Source organism: Carcharhinus amblyrhynchos, chromosome 1, assembly GCF_965287045.1.
Source record: "Carcharhinus amblyrhynchos chromosome 1, sCarAmb.v2.hapA, whole genome shotgun sequence".
NCBI classification, from domain to species: domain Eukaryota; kingdom Metazoa; phylum Chordata; class Chondrichthyes; order Carcharhiniformes; family Carcharhinidae; genus Carcharhinus; species Carcharhinus amblyrhynchos.
In genome coordinates, this window is record NC_137324.1 from 127,473,410 (window position 1) to 127,487,448 (window position 14,039).

The window sequence follows — 14,039 nt, forward strand, 5'->3', positions numbered from 1 at the left end:
GTTCAGCCAGAGGGAGGAGATTGGTGGTGCACGGGGACAGGTTGAAACTTGGTTCAAGAAGGAAATGGAGAGCCCTCAGACCATCTTGGCGGAATTAGAGGTGTAGAGAGATCAGAATACATGGTGCAAAAGTCAGGAAACCGGCAAGTGTTAGGCACAGGGTCTTAGAAAAATAGTAAGTATAGCTAGGAAGAGACTGGACAAGGGAAGAAATACAAGAGTTGTAATCAGTAGAAATCAATTCTGAGGGGCAGAGCAATTTGTGGATCTTGGGATATATATCTGGGCACAAATACAAAGCAAACAACAGGTCACTTATATGTGGATAATTGCAAATGTGCATGGAAACACTTAGTACATTCTTGGGACCTGTTACATTTTCTAGAAAATAACTTGCCTTTCATTACTGCTGCATTCTCATGTGACTTTTTAATTTAGATAGTCTGTTTTACAGCCTCATTAGCAAATGAGAAACAGAAAGGAAAAGCATAGACAAAGCCAGCTATATACTTTGGGAAAACTGTAAATCACTTCCGTAAATGACTTGCAGAGTTTAACTAATACTATTTGCAGTTCCAATAAATATGTCCCATTCAGAAACTTGCAGCGTCCTGTCTACCCTTAAAACACCTTTAGTTATGTTTCTGTGCAAGGACTGTGATCATAAGTGCACAGTCACCTCCTACTATTTAACCAAACTCAACATATACACCTATATGTTTTTAAGTTAATTTTTCATTTTCTTGATGAAATTGCATACTCAACACTGAGAACACACCACCTCCTTTATATTTGTACAGGTTGTCCTTTGCCTCCAGTGACCCAAGCCCTTGAGTGCTTAGTCCACAAATCATCTTGACAGCATTGAAGAAATTGTGATTGTTGTTGGTGTCCAAGCCTAAGGCTGTGGTTTACCAGATAGCAGTGATTGCCAAGCTCCAATATGCTTTGGAGTCTTGCACCAGTTACAGCAGGCACCTTAAAGCGCTGGAAAATATCACCAGCAGTGGCTTCTGATGGTCCTTTAAATTTGGTGGCAAGGAAGGCGGCAGTGTCTTATCCTAAATCAACTGTCTGGATTCGAGGTGCTAAGTAGTCAAAACCAGTTCTGCTGGGCAAGTTATGTCCATCATACACTGGACACCACACTCCTGAAGTCAATGCTTTACTCAGAACTTGATTGGGGCAGAAGACTCCTAGGAGGAATGCAGAAAAGTTTTCAGAATCTCCTCAAAGTTATCCATGAAGAGCTGAAATATCCCTGCCAACTCAATGGACTCCTTGACAGTAACCAACCAAAATGGAGAAGGCTCATTTGGGAAGGCACCAAGGAGATCTTGGGACTTCATCGGGAATGCACAGAGGTGAAATCCAGGTATCGGAGAGATCGCACAAAACCTCCAAACAACTCACCTAAAGGATCCTTCAAGCACCACCTGTCCACATGTGATGAGAGTCTGCAGGAAATCACCCGCAATATTCCACTATACAAGGTTAGTTTAAAACTCTGAACTTCCTGTAGGAAGTCAAGTAGTGCGTTTTGGAACTTTAGTCTGGCATGATTTTCTAAACATCAACACGGACATGTAGGATTATCCCTACCAATATCAGTGACATAGGGCACAACATGGTTTATTAACTGTCAATATTTTCTCCATCCAGAGAGTTTCTTTCTCAGTGTAGAAAGCAGCACAAAAAAAGCAAAAAAACTGACACAAGACGAGATGGGTTAGCGAAGAGTGCCAATTTTGGCTATGTTATTTCTGGCACAAGTTTGTATTTTATCAAGTTACTATGAAAAGAATTGGTGCTATCTGCACACTGAATTATGTTAAAGTAACTGAAGGTGAAAGTGAAAGCATTCTTGGAGAGATAGTAGACATGGCACTTAACACACCAAATCACTAAGCAGCTATTAATAAGGCAAACAGAATGCTGAACTGTCTCACTAGATTGATACAATGAAAATTAAAGGACTCTGGTCAAAAGAATTTAATTTGCTGGTTGGACCATAACTACAACTATTATGTCCAACTTCAGTCACAAAGAATTAAGAAATAGGCGCAGAAGTGGGCCGTTTGGCCTTCCAACCTGCCATTCAATAAGATCATCAGTGATCAGATTGTGGTCTCATCTCCACTTTCCTGTCTGCCCCTATAACCCTTGACTCCCTTTAAAGTTAAAAATCTGTCAAAGGTAGCCTTGAATATGTTAGTTGCCCTTGGGGGAGCGGGGGTAGAGAATTCCAACGATTACTGACCCTGGGAGTGCAGAAATTTTTCTTACCCTGTCTTAAATGGGAGATTCTTACTTTGAAACTCTGCCCCGTAATTCTAGATTCCTTCACATGTCAGTTAGTCAACTCAAATAGTTGGTAGAGCTCTTGTTTCTGAGTTGCACAGTTTTGGATTCCAGTCCCACTCCAAGGCTTTAGCATAAAAATCCAGTCTGACACTCACAGTGCAGTGCAGTACTGAGATAGTACTGCACAGTTGGAGATGGTGTCTTTCAGATGACATGTTAATTGAGGCTCCATCTGCTCTCTCAGGGAGATACAAAAGATCCCATGGCACTTTTCCATAGAAGGGCAGTGGAGTTATCCCCAGTGTCCTTGCCAATTCTTGTCCTTTAATCAACACATAAGTAGGGTACTTGGTCATTATCCAAAGGTGTTCAGGTTAGGTGGATCGGCCATGCTAAATTGATCCTTAGTGCTAGGGGGATCCTTAGTGCTAGGGTAAATACGTGGGGTTACGGGGATAATGGCCTCCTTCTGCATGGTAGGATTCTATAATTATCACATTTGCTGTTTTTGTAGGAATTTGTAATGCATTATTGACTGCTGTGTTTCCCACTTTACAGCAGAGACTACATTGGCTGTGAAGTTCTTTGCGGCATTAAGTTGTCATGAAAATGCATGTCTTTCTTTTTATTGATTACAAGATAACGAAATATACATTTGAACATTCCAGGTAATTCAAGATAGCACAATGGGAGGGGAAAGGAGGCTAAAACTAATATCAGTACAATGTAGATATTAGGATGAACCTCATCTAAAGAGAGTCAATACCATAAGTTAGCATCCAGGTAGATGATGGAAAAAAGTGGTAAACTTCCAGCAGGGAGTCTAATTAAACAAGACCTCAGATCAGGGAACTGACCACAGAAATAGCACTCCAAATTTTGAAGCTTTTGATTCACTGATTGCTAAAATATAACAAATTATAAAGGTTACATTTCAAATAACCAGTTGGTCTGAGTCAGCCACTAGACATTCCTAGGTGGAAATGTAAGAAATGTTGCTGTGGATTTTTGGATGATCGCAGTGACTCCGCTATTTACAGCAATGTCTGCACATAACAGATTATTATTTCCTGTATAGAGAGGTTAATATTTTATTTCTCTTTACACAGACAGGCAGAGTCAGTTGAACTTGCAACTTGTGACCTTGTGCATGTCTTTAGGAGCTGAAAACAGCACGTCCCAGCAGGCCGTAGGGTTGTATGAATAGGCCATTGTATGATAAATTATGTGGTGTGCACCCAGCTGGAGTTCTTCTGAACTCTAAAGCTTAATCAAACTACAGCAATTTAAATGGTGAAATCTGCTTTACATTTGAAAATGTCTCACTATCTTTCAGGAATTTAAAAACATCTTTCTGTAATCATTTCAGCAAAAAAAAGAAAATGACATGCAATCCTTTTTTAAAATTTCATTTACTTGCTGATAAACTAAACGGACATTGATTGGCAGAAAGCTCGCCAGTGATCAGGTCGAGAGGTGCTTCTGCAACAGACTGCTAAAACTCAGCTTTTAAGCATCAAGTTCAAGTACAGAAATGGAGTGGAAGTGGTCTACATGGATCTTTAGAAAGCCTTTGACAAGGTACCATAGAAGATTAGGGGAGAAGATTAAGGGGTATGAAATTTGGGGAGGCATATCAAATTAAAATAAAAACTGGTTAGAAAGTGTAACTTGAAGAAAATGTCTCAGATTCTTGGAAGTGAGTAGCAGTATTCCAGTGAGTTTTATTCTGGGGTACATCAACAAAACAATTCAATATGCAACGGTGAACTTGTTCTGGAATTTAATAACACCACTGTGTGCAGCTTTAAACTGTGCACCAGAAGAAGAATGTAGAAGTGATAGAAAAAAATCATTAGTTAATGGTATGCTGTCTGATATCAGGAAATGCAACTATGAAGAAAGACTTCACAAACTTGGTTTAATACAGTATAAGGCATTCTGGGGCTATTTAATGGAATGGTTCAGAATGATGAAGGGAATGAGACAGAGTTGGTAACAAACTGTTTCTAGTTTTTGTAGGGTTCAGAATGAGGCGGAATGGATATGAGCATCAATGTTAGAGATTTAGGACAGAGAACATGAGAAAGTTTTCACAGAGGGTTTAAACTGAAGTAGGAACTCTGTTGACATACAAGAATAAGTTAATCTTACAACTCAGAGACTGGGAGAAGGCGGCTAGCGAGGATTCAGGCGATAATCTTCCCAGTAGAGAGTAGGGAGATTCCTTGGTGGTTCCCACAGGCCCATTTTGTCTCCTTTCTTGAAGATTGTGGCAATAATGACAACCCTGAGATCAGCAGGATTTTCTTCTCTGTCCCAGATTTTCAGGAACCACGGACGGAGACGATGGGCAATCTCTCAAGTTTGAAAATTTTCCCTGGAATCGCATTCGTTCCTGCAACCTTTTCATTCATGTGTTTAATGGTGGATTCGACTTTGTCTACAATTGGTGGGGAGTTGGAGTCAACACCCGGGAGACTCTTGTTCAGAAGAGGCCTATTAGGAGGAAACTCCTGATTGAAAGGACACACCCAACAGCAAGAGGGGGCCTGGAAAAGGAGCCTGAAAAAGTAATACCAGCAATTTCAAGTCCAAGGACCAAACCCACTTCTCGAAAACACCTGCCAAGTGTGCAGTTTAGGATCAAGCTCATCAGCCACACAAGTACCCATACAGCCCATGACCAATAACACAGACTTTCTTAGGCAGACAATCATACTCATTGACAAGTGATCACCAAAGAAGAATCCCCCAATTCTGGCCTCTTGTGCACATCCAATTCCCTTCAACTACCTGGATCCTAAGATGTGTAAAGTTTATTTATTAGTCACAAGTAGGCTTATGTTAACACTGCAATGAAGTTACTATGAAAAATCCCCACACCCCAAAGTCGCCACACTCCTGCATTTGTGCATGGTCAATGCAACCTAACCAGCACATCTTTTGGACTGTGGGAGGAAACCAGAGCACCTTGATGAAACCCACTTGGACACAGAGAGAACAGACAGTGACCCAAGCTGGAATCGAACCCGGGTCCCTGGTGCAGTGAGGCAGCAGTGCTAACCACTGTGTCACCGGGCTGCCACATGGAATTTACGCTGAATTCTTTCTACCTCTCTACTACTCTAAATCTTTGATCAAACTTTTGGTTGTCAGTCCTAATATCTCTCTACGTGGCTTGATGCCAAATATTGGCTGAGATTGCTCATGTGAAACACCTTGCTGGGAACCTGCTGTTCATGTTAGTGAGATTGTTGAAGGAAAGAAGGTTAAAGGCATATGGGAACATGCAGGAACATAGCTGCTTGTGTGAAGGATAAATACCAAGCTTGATTGGTTGGGGCAGATAACTTATTCCATGTTATCATTGGTGTGAAACTCTTCGTCATCCATGCTTCATGAAGTGGCCCCATCAGGAAATATTCAAATGGTTCTCTCAATGGGACAGCCAGTCTGCAGTGACTGACAATTCATAAGCATGATCACCTGGTTGGTGAAGCAGGTGCGAACACCTTGTGCTATGAGCTCATCGGAATATCTGATTTTTGTAAGCAAATACATTTACATTCCATTTAAGAAATACAAACTTGATTTGACTTAAGAATTTTTAATACTTTCATTCTAAGAATAATCATTGACAAAGGGGAAATAACATGTGCTGTGAAAGAAAACTCTCCACTCCTAGGCTTGAATATAATGCTCATAATAATATGTCCCATTTGCATCTGTAAGTTGTTTAGTCAATGAAACATAACACATCTGAATTTGTAAAAAAAAAATCAGATGGCAGATTAAATTGGGACTTTTTTCTAAACTATCTTGCAATTAAAACAGGTCAGTCAAGCAAATGCACTGAATATTTCTCCAAGTTTCATTCAGAATATAGTGAGAGGAAATGAGACACAAATGCTGCTTGTCTGACTCAGACCCCATTGGTGTACTGAGGAATAATGGTGGTTAGCCTATACAGCTGGGCAGCGGAGCACACACAGCCAATATCAACACAGATGGATTCCATTTCAATCTCTACAGGGTGTTCTATTCAAAACATTATCAGACTGCTTGCTATGCAAAGGCCCTCCTGAATTCTGAACTTGAATAAAAACTTTAATATTTTTAAAGTCATTACCTTTGTTGCAGTAATAAGATACAAAAAGCACTGCAAGGCTAAGATCAGAGCAAACATAAAAGATAAAAATATTCTCCTTGCACTCATACGGTCTACTAACTGAGTTGTATGAATCACAATAGTATCTGATTGCAGCAACTATAGTCCCACTTCCAATCAATAAGTCTTCCTCCACGCCTTTGTTTTACCTCCAGTTACTCCCTTTCTTGAAGGGCTGTCTGTACTGTTCCACCATGCTAATAAACTTTTAACAGGTACGAGTTAAGGCAGCAAGGGTCACACATTTCTATACATTGTTTAAAAAAAAGAAACCCACCGTGGCAACAAATATCAATCTCAGTTGGCTCTATACCCAATATGTGTGCATGTTTGGGCCACTGTTAAATTCAGTGGTGGTGGTGGTCTAGAAAATTAGTCTCTGATGAGTGAGTTTTTCAGTCGTTACTAAACAGCACCTGCCAAGAACAAGTAGGTTTATTTTAAATTTGATACAGAGGCATGAGAAGCAGTCATGCTTACTTCCACCAGGACTTTCTCTAGCCCCCATAGCTGCAGCTCCACTTCTGTCCCACTGAAATTACTTTTGAAGCCCATTAGGAGGGCACGGGACCTGATATTAATTTTGTTCAGGGGGGTGATCAGCCTGTTCAGCTGCATCACCATCACACCTGAAGCAAAGAACCAATTGAATTTCTATCCCAAAGTACTAGCAAATTATTTACTGAGTCAGGATTTTGACAAACGAGCCTGGTCTTGTTCTCATTACTAGATAGTGTAGAAAGAGATGATCTCTTGCATGAGTCATAATTACCGCAAAGTACCAGAAATTTGAAGAGGTTAATACTGTACTCATTCAAAATGGATGATCTAACAAAGAGGCAACCATAGCCCATTTGGATGGGTAGATCAACTAATAATAAACTTGAGAATCTTCTATTCAATAACCTTGTTAACAGTGCACAACTTCAGAGTGAGATAGAGGATTCTTCTAATATCATTAATTATTTTGTTAAAGCAATGGCCTAAAGTGGACTATTTAGCTCTATAACGTGGTGCATTTCAACTTCCTTTGACAAGAAGTCCACTGAACTATGTGAATTTAGAAAATACCCTGGAAACAGATAAGAAACTGGATGATGGGCAGAAAGTAAAAAGTACTCATTAGCAGAATTATGCCAATACTGGGGGGAAAGGTAAAGAACATAAGAACAATAAGAACATAAGAAATAGGAGCAGGAATAGGCCATCTAGCCCCTCGAGCCTGCCCCGCCATTCAATAAGATCATGGCTGATCTGAAGTGGCTCAGTTCCACTTTCCCGCTTTCTCCCCATAGCCCTTAATTCCCTTGCCTACCAAAAACCTATCTACCCGTGTCTTAAATATATTTAGCGAGGTAGCCTCCACCATATCAACGGGCAGAGAATTCCAGAGATTCACCACCCCTTGAGTGAAGAAGTTCCTCCTCAACTCCGTTCTAAACTGCCCCTCCCCTTATCTTGAGGCTGTGCCCTCTAGTCCTGCTGTCCTTTCTGAGTGGGAAGAATCTCTCTACCTCTACCCTATCCATCCCCTTCATTATCTTATACATCTCTATAAGATCCCCCCTCATCCTTCTGAACTCCAACGAGTACAAACCCAGTCTATTCAGCCTCTCTTCATAGTTCAACCCCCTCATCTCCAGTATCAGCCTAGTGAACCTCCTCTGCACTCCCTCCAAGGCCAAAATGTCCTTGTGCAAGTGCGGCGACCAAAACTGCACACTGTACTCCAGCTGCAGCCTCACCAGTGCCCTGTACAGTTGCAGTAAATGGGATTAGAGTATCTCAGGGCTTCATGCTGAGACTGGATTTGCTATTTACAACTTAAATGAATGATCTGAATTCTGAAAAATGATACAAAGTGACCAAATATGCAAATACTAACATGTTAAACAAGGCACCAAGATCAAAAGAGGCAGTTCAGAAACTACTGAAAGAGTTGGACAGAGTGTGTAAATGGTTAGAAATGTGCAGACAAATCTTAATGCAAACAACTGTAAAGCATAGAGGAAAAGAATAGACACACATCTTCACAACTGCTGTTGAAATAGCACCTATTTACCGAAGCTGGTAGGATACTAACCACATAGCTGAAACAGCAGCATATTGTCAGGAGAGATAATAATCAAACTTTATAATGTCTAGTCAGGCCTTGAATACTGCATCTAGTTCAGGTCTCCAAAAGAAAGATGTTCAAATGCTGAAGACAGAGTAGAGATGTATCAAAAGGCTGATTCCCTGGGCTGATATTAACTCCGGTGTTGGGACACTGGGTGAATTTCCGGGGGCAGGCTCTACAGGAGCCTGGGAGAGCCCAGCGCAGTTGCCTTGGCACCACCCAATCACACCCTGGCACTGATACCAGACACTCCCCAGCACTTTGCCCTGGCTCCGGGGTGTAGTGCCAGAGTGTCAGAGGACAGTGCCAGGATGCCAAGGTACTCCCCAAACATGTCTCTCTCTCCCTCGGATCTCTATTTACTCATGCATCACCAGCTGGTTTGCTTCACTGGTTCATGTTATTTCAAAAGCAGTTGAAGCTTGGCACCATGAGTGAGGTGTTTCTAGTGTGGGGAACAAGCTACGGGAAGCCCATTAGTTATGTTATAGTGTATTGAAATGAGGTTCCTGACCTTTCTGGGCGAGGGGCAGTGAAAACTGGAAAGTGAGATCTTGCCAGCAATCTTGCCCACATCAAATGTGAACTAATTTAGTGGTCAGGGGACTAGTGAATGGGCCATCAAACACACTAATTGTATTTTTGGCTGACACCCCATTCAGAGGGGTATCGGAGTTCCTGCTGCTCATCCTCCTGATAAGGTCTGTGAATCCCCCCCATATGTTTCAAAAAGAGAATCTTTCATTCTTCCTAATTCCAATGGATACAGGCCCAAACTGTTCTTTCCTGTCTTCATAAGATATCCCCTTATTCCCAGAAATTATTCAACTGAACCTACTCTAAACTGTTTCTCATGCAATTACGTCCTTTGTTAAAAAAGGAGACCAAAATTGTACAACATACTCTCATCAATGCTCTACACAATTGTAGCAAATCTTTTATATTCCATTCCTGTTGCAAGAAATAAAAATATTCCATTTGCTGTATCTAACTTTTTGTGATTCATGTACCAGGACACCCAAACTCTTCTGTACTGTACTGTTTGCAGTCTTTCTCCATTTAAAGCACATTGTGCTTTTCTGTTCTTCCTGTCAAAGTGAACGAGTTCACAATTCCCTACATTATACTCCCATCTGGTAATCTTTTTCTCACTAAATGAACTGATCTAAACTCCCTTTAGCGTCTATTTGGGCTAGTTTTTGTTGAGTCAGGAAAATTTGGGAACCCTTTAAGAATGGTGAGCAGGTCCCGATTCCAAGAATACCCACCCCATTCCTGAGGTTTCCAATTTTCTGGAATGCCTTTTAAGGCTGCAAGCCATTTTGGCCACAAGCCAGCACCCTGAATTCCTGACCTGATAGGTTCCATTGCAGGAATAGACATGTCCTGTTCCTTTGCAATTTTTGTGGAATTGGGCCAGCTTTTCAGAGACTTGTTCATAGCAACACAGAGGTGTTGTGAACCACAGTCTGTCTGAGGAAACCTTTGAAAAGATAAGTTAAAAAGCGTCTCCCTTGACAAGGTTATGTCAACCACCCACCCCTGTAGCCCCTAATGCCCCCATTCTAAGATGTGTCTCTTAAACAGCTTATAGCTCCTTCGGAGCCTCCGTGCCAAGGTATGTCATCTCATTCACCCTTGTGGCCCCTCATATCAACATTCTAATGGATTTCTGGGTTCTTAGTGGAGCCTCATTATGTATTCTTGGCTGAGAGGCCTGCCATCCATTACAGTAATAAAATACCCAAGTCCCAAAGAAAACATTGCACAATAGCTTTGACTCTCTGATCTATGCTGTCACCATGTTCATTTACACAAGATAAGGAGGCTTCAAGTGTTTTCAGTGTCTGCTATTGGTACTTTAGAATTGGTAGATACTTGATAAATAGCCTCTAGTAAAAAGGAATTTTTTTTTAAGAAAGTGGAAAGTTATCAATAAAATATGTTTTTAAAGCTTTTTAACATATCTTATTGTTACTACAGAGTTCATTGCTTCTGTACACTAGGCATAGAAGTACCAGAGTTACTAAATGGGGCCATAAGTGGCTAAGGGAAGTGAGTGGGGGATAGTTTGGCCTGAGCAGGGCTTGGTGGATATTCTGGGGTAGTTTTCATGTTGGCAAGGGCAACTCTTTGGTGGTATTGAATTAGCCACTGGTTATAGGAACTACCTAATCTTTCAATCCACTGAAATAAAAAAATCTGGTTGAGTGTCCAACTGATAGCTGATCCACAACCACCTGTTTTCTGCCCACAGCAAGGATGATACTTCATGGAGGTGATAGTGGTCTTGCCCATCAGTGAAGAGCTATCAGAAGACCCTCTCCCACACAGCCATTTAACTGGATAGCAGCAGTTTTTCCTGGGATCAAGAACCTGGGAAGGAAGGGTGGGGGGATGAGTGAGTCCCATCTGCAGGCAGCTGCCAGCCAATCGAGACCAGCTCTATTGAATGAACCAGGAAGGTAACAGCTGTTGTCAATACAACATGCCCTAGAGGCTCAGTAGTGTTGCTGATTCCTAGGCCACAGATGAGTGATGACAGCAGAGTTGCTGGGTGAGATTTGTGAGGGAAGGAGATGAGGGATAGGCAGGAAAAACAGGGAGGTGGTTAAATTTCACAGGATCCTAGATGAGGTAAATCAATTGGATGCAAAATAGGCTTGAGGACAGAAGACAGAGTGTGATGGCAGAGGGTTGTTTTTCAACTGGAGGCCTGTGACCAGTGGTTTGCCTCAGGGATCAGTACTGGGTCCACTGTTATTTGTCATTTATATTAATGATTTGGATGAGAATTTAGGAGGCATGGTTAGTATATTTGCAATATACACCAAGATTGGTGGCACAGTGGACAATGAAGAAGGTTATCAAGGATTGCAACGCGATATTGATCAATTGGGCTGACAAATGGTAGATGTGACGTGATGCATTTTGGTAGATCAAACCAGGGCAGGACTTACTCAGTTAATGGTAGGGCACTGGGGAGAGTTATAGAATGAAGTGATAGAAGGGTTCAGGTTCATAGTTCCTTGAAAGTGGAATCACAGGTGGACAAGGTGGTGAAGAAGGCATTCAGCGTGTTTGGTTTCATTGGTCAGAACATTGAATACTGGAGTTGGGACATCTTGTTGAAGTTGTATAAGAAATTGGTAAGGCCACACTTGGAATACTGTGAACAGTTCTGGTCACCCTATTATAGAAAGGATATTATTAATCTAGAAAGAGTGCGGACAAGATTTACTCGGATGCTACCGGGATTGATGGTCCGAGTTATAAGGAGAGGCTGGGATGAACTGGGACTGTTTTCCCTGGACCATGTCTGCAGTAAGTGCAGGTTGCTGGAGGTGGATGAGCTGGCCTCTGAGCTACAGACACTGAGGCTCATCAAGGGGAGAGAGGGTGCCATTGTCAATGGGGTGCAAGTGACACCCCCCCTAGACTGGCTAACTCTAAGCATTCGGAATAAAGTGGATGAGCTGGTGACGCAGATCGACACAAATGGATACGATCTGGTGGCCATTACAGAGACATGGCTGCAGGGTGACAGGGACTGGGAGCTGAATGTACAGGGCTATCAAGTGTTTAGGAAGGATAGGCAGGAGGGAAAAGGGGGGGGTCGTAGCTCTGCTGATTAAGGATAGCATCACAGTGGTAGCAAGGGATGATATTGGAGCCAAGGAGCAGAGGGTGGAATCGTTGTGGGTGGAGATTAGGAACAGCAAAGGAAGGAAGACGCTGGTGGGTGTCGTCTATAGGCCCCCGAATAATGATCTGGAGGTGGGGCGGGCTGTTAACGCGCAAATAAGTGCGGCGTGCAGGAATGGGACAGCCGTAGTTATGGGGGATTTCAATCTGCATATTGATTGGTCGACCCATGTTGGACGTGGGGGGCTCGAGGAAGAGTTCTTGGAATGCTGCCGGGATAGTTTCCTCGAACAGTGTGTGTTGGAGCCGACGAGGGAGCGAGCTATCTTGGATCTGGTGCTATGTAATGAGGCGGGTAGAATTAGGGACCTTGTGGTGAAGGATCCTCTTGGGGAGAGTGATCATTGTATGGTGGAGTTTCTGGTGCAGATGGAGGAGGAGAAAGTGGGTTCCCGGACACGCGTCCTTTGTTTGAATAGAGGGGAGTACAGTAGGATGAGAGAAGAATTGGCGAATGTGGACTGGGGGAGCACGTTGGAGGGAGGGTCTGTTGAGGAGCAGTGGAGGATCTTTAAGGAGATCTTTCTTGGTGCTCAGCGGAAATTTATTCCGATGGTCAAAAAGGATAGTAGGAGGAGAGGTAATAAGCCGTGGATAACGAAGGAGGTGAAGGAAAGTGTTAAACTAAAAGCGGAGGAATTTAGAGTAGCTAAGAGTAGTGGGCGAGAAGAGGATTGGGAGAGGTTTAAATGTCAACAAAGATTGACAAAGAAATTGATAAAGAAGGGTAGGAGAAACTATGAAGCTGGGCTAGCGCTTAATATAAAAAAGGATAGCAAGAGTTTTTATAAATATATAAAAAGGAAGAGGCTGGCTAGGGTGAATGTTGGTCCTTTAGAGGATGAGAAAGGGGACCTAGTGGTAGGGGATGGGGATATGGCAAAGGTATTGAATAACTTTTTTGTTTCTGTCTTCACGGAGGAGGACGTGAATAATTTGCCGGGTGTTAGCGATGGAAAGGTGGTAGGACTGGAGGGTCTTAATGACATTACTGTTACTAGAGAGGCGGTGCTCGACAGACTGGAGGGGCTGATTGTGGACAAGTCCCCAGGACCGGATGGAATGCATCCGAGGGTTCTGAAAGAAATGGCGGAGGTGATAGTGGATGCCTTGGTGGTTATTTTCCAGACGTCGCTGGATTCCGGGGAAGTGCCGGAGGATTGGAAAACGGCTAATGTTACGCCGTTGTTTAAGAAGGGTGCCAGGCAAAAGGCGGGGAATTATAGGCCGGTTAGTTTAACGTCTGTGGTAGGTAAAATGTTAGAATCTGTCATTAAGGAGGAAATTGCGAGGCATCTTGAAGGGAATTGCTTGATAGAGCAGACGCAGCACGGTTTCATTAAAGGGAAGTCGTGTCTGACAAATTTACTGGAGTTCTATGAGGATGTGTCTAGGGCGGTGGATAGAGGAGAGCCGGTGGATGTGGTCTTCCTAGATTTTCAGAAGGCGTTTGACAAAGTACCTCACAAGAGGTTATTGCAGAAGGTCGAGGGACATGCAGTTGGGGGTAGGGTGTTAGCGTGGATAGAGGATTGGTTGTCAAATAGGAGGCAGAGAGTGGGGGTCAACGGATGATCTGGAGGAGGGAACCGAGTGTAGGGTGTCGAAATTTGCTGATGACACCAAGATTGGGGGAACGGCAAATTGTGCGGACGGTGTGGAGAGTCTGCAGAAGGATCTAGATAGGCTGGGCGAATGGGCCAGGAAATGGCAAATGCAATTTAATGTTGGCAAGTGTGA

General features: G+C 42.7%; 1 protein-coding gene across 4 annotated transcripts in view; it reads right to left on the reverse strand.

Moving 5' to 3' along the window:
* Positions 1-14,039, reverse strand: part of afap1 (actin filament associated protein 1) — a 243,103-nt gene that overhangs the window by 104,758 nt on the left and 124,306 nt on the right. The gene's annotated exons all lie outside the window — the stretch shown is intronic.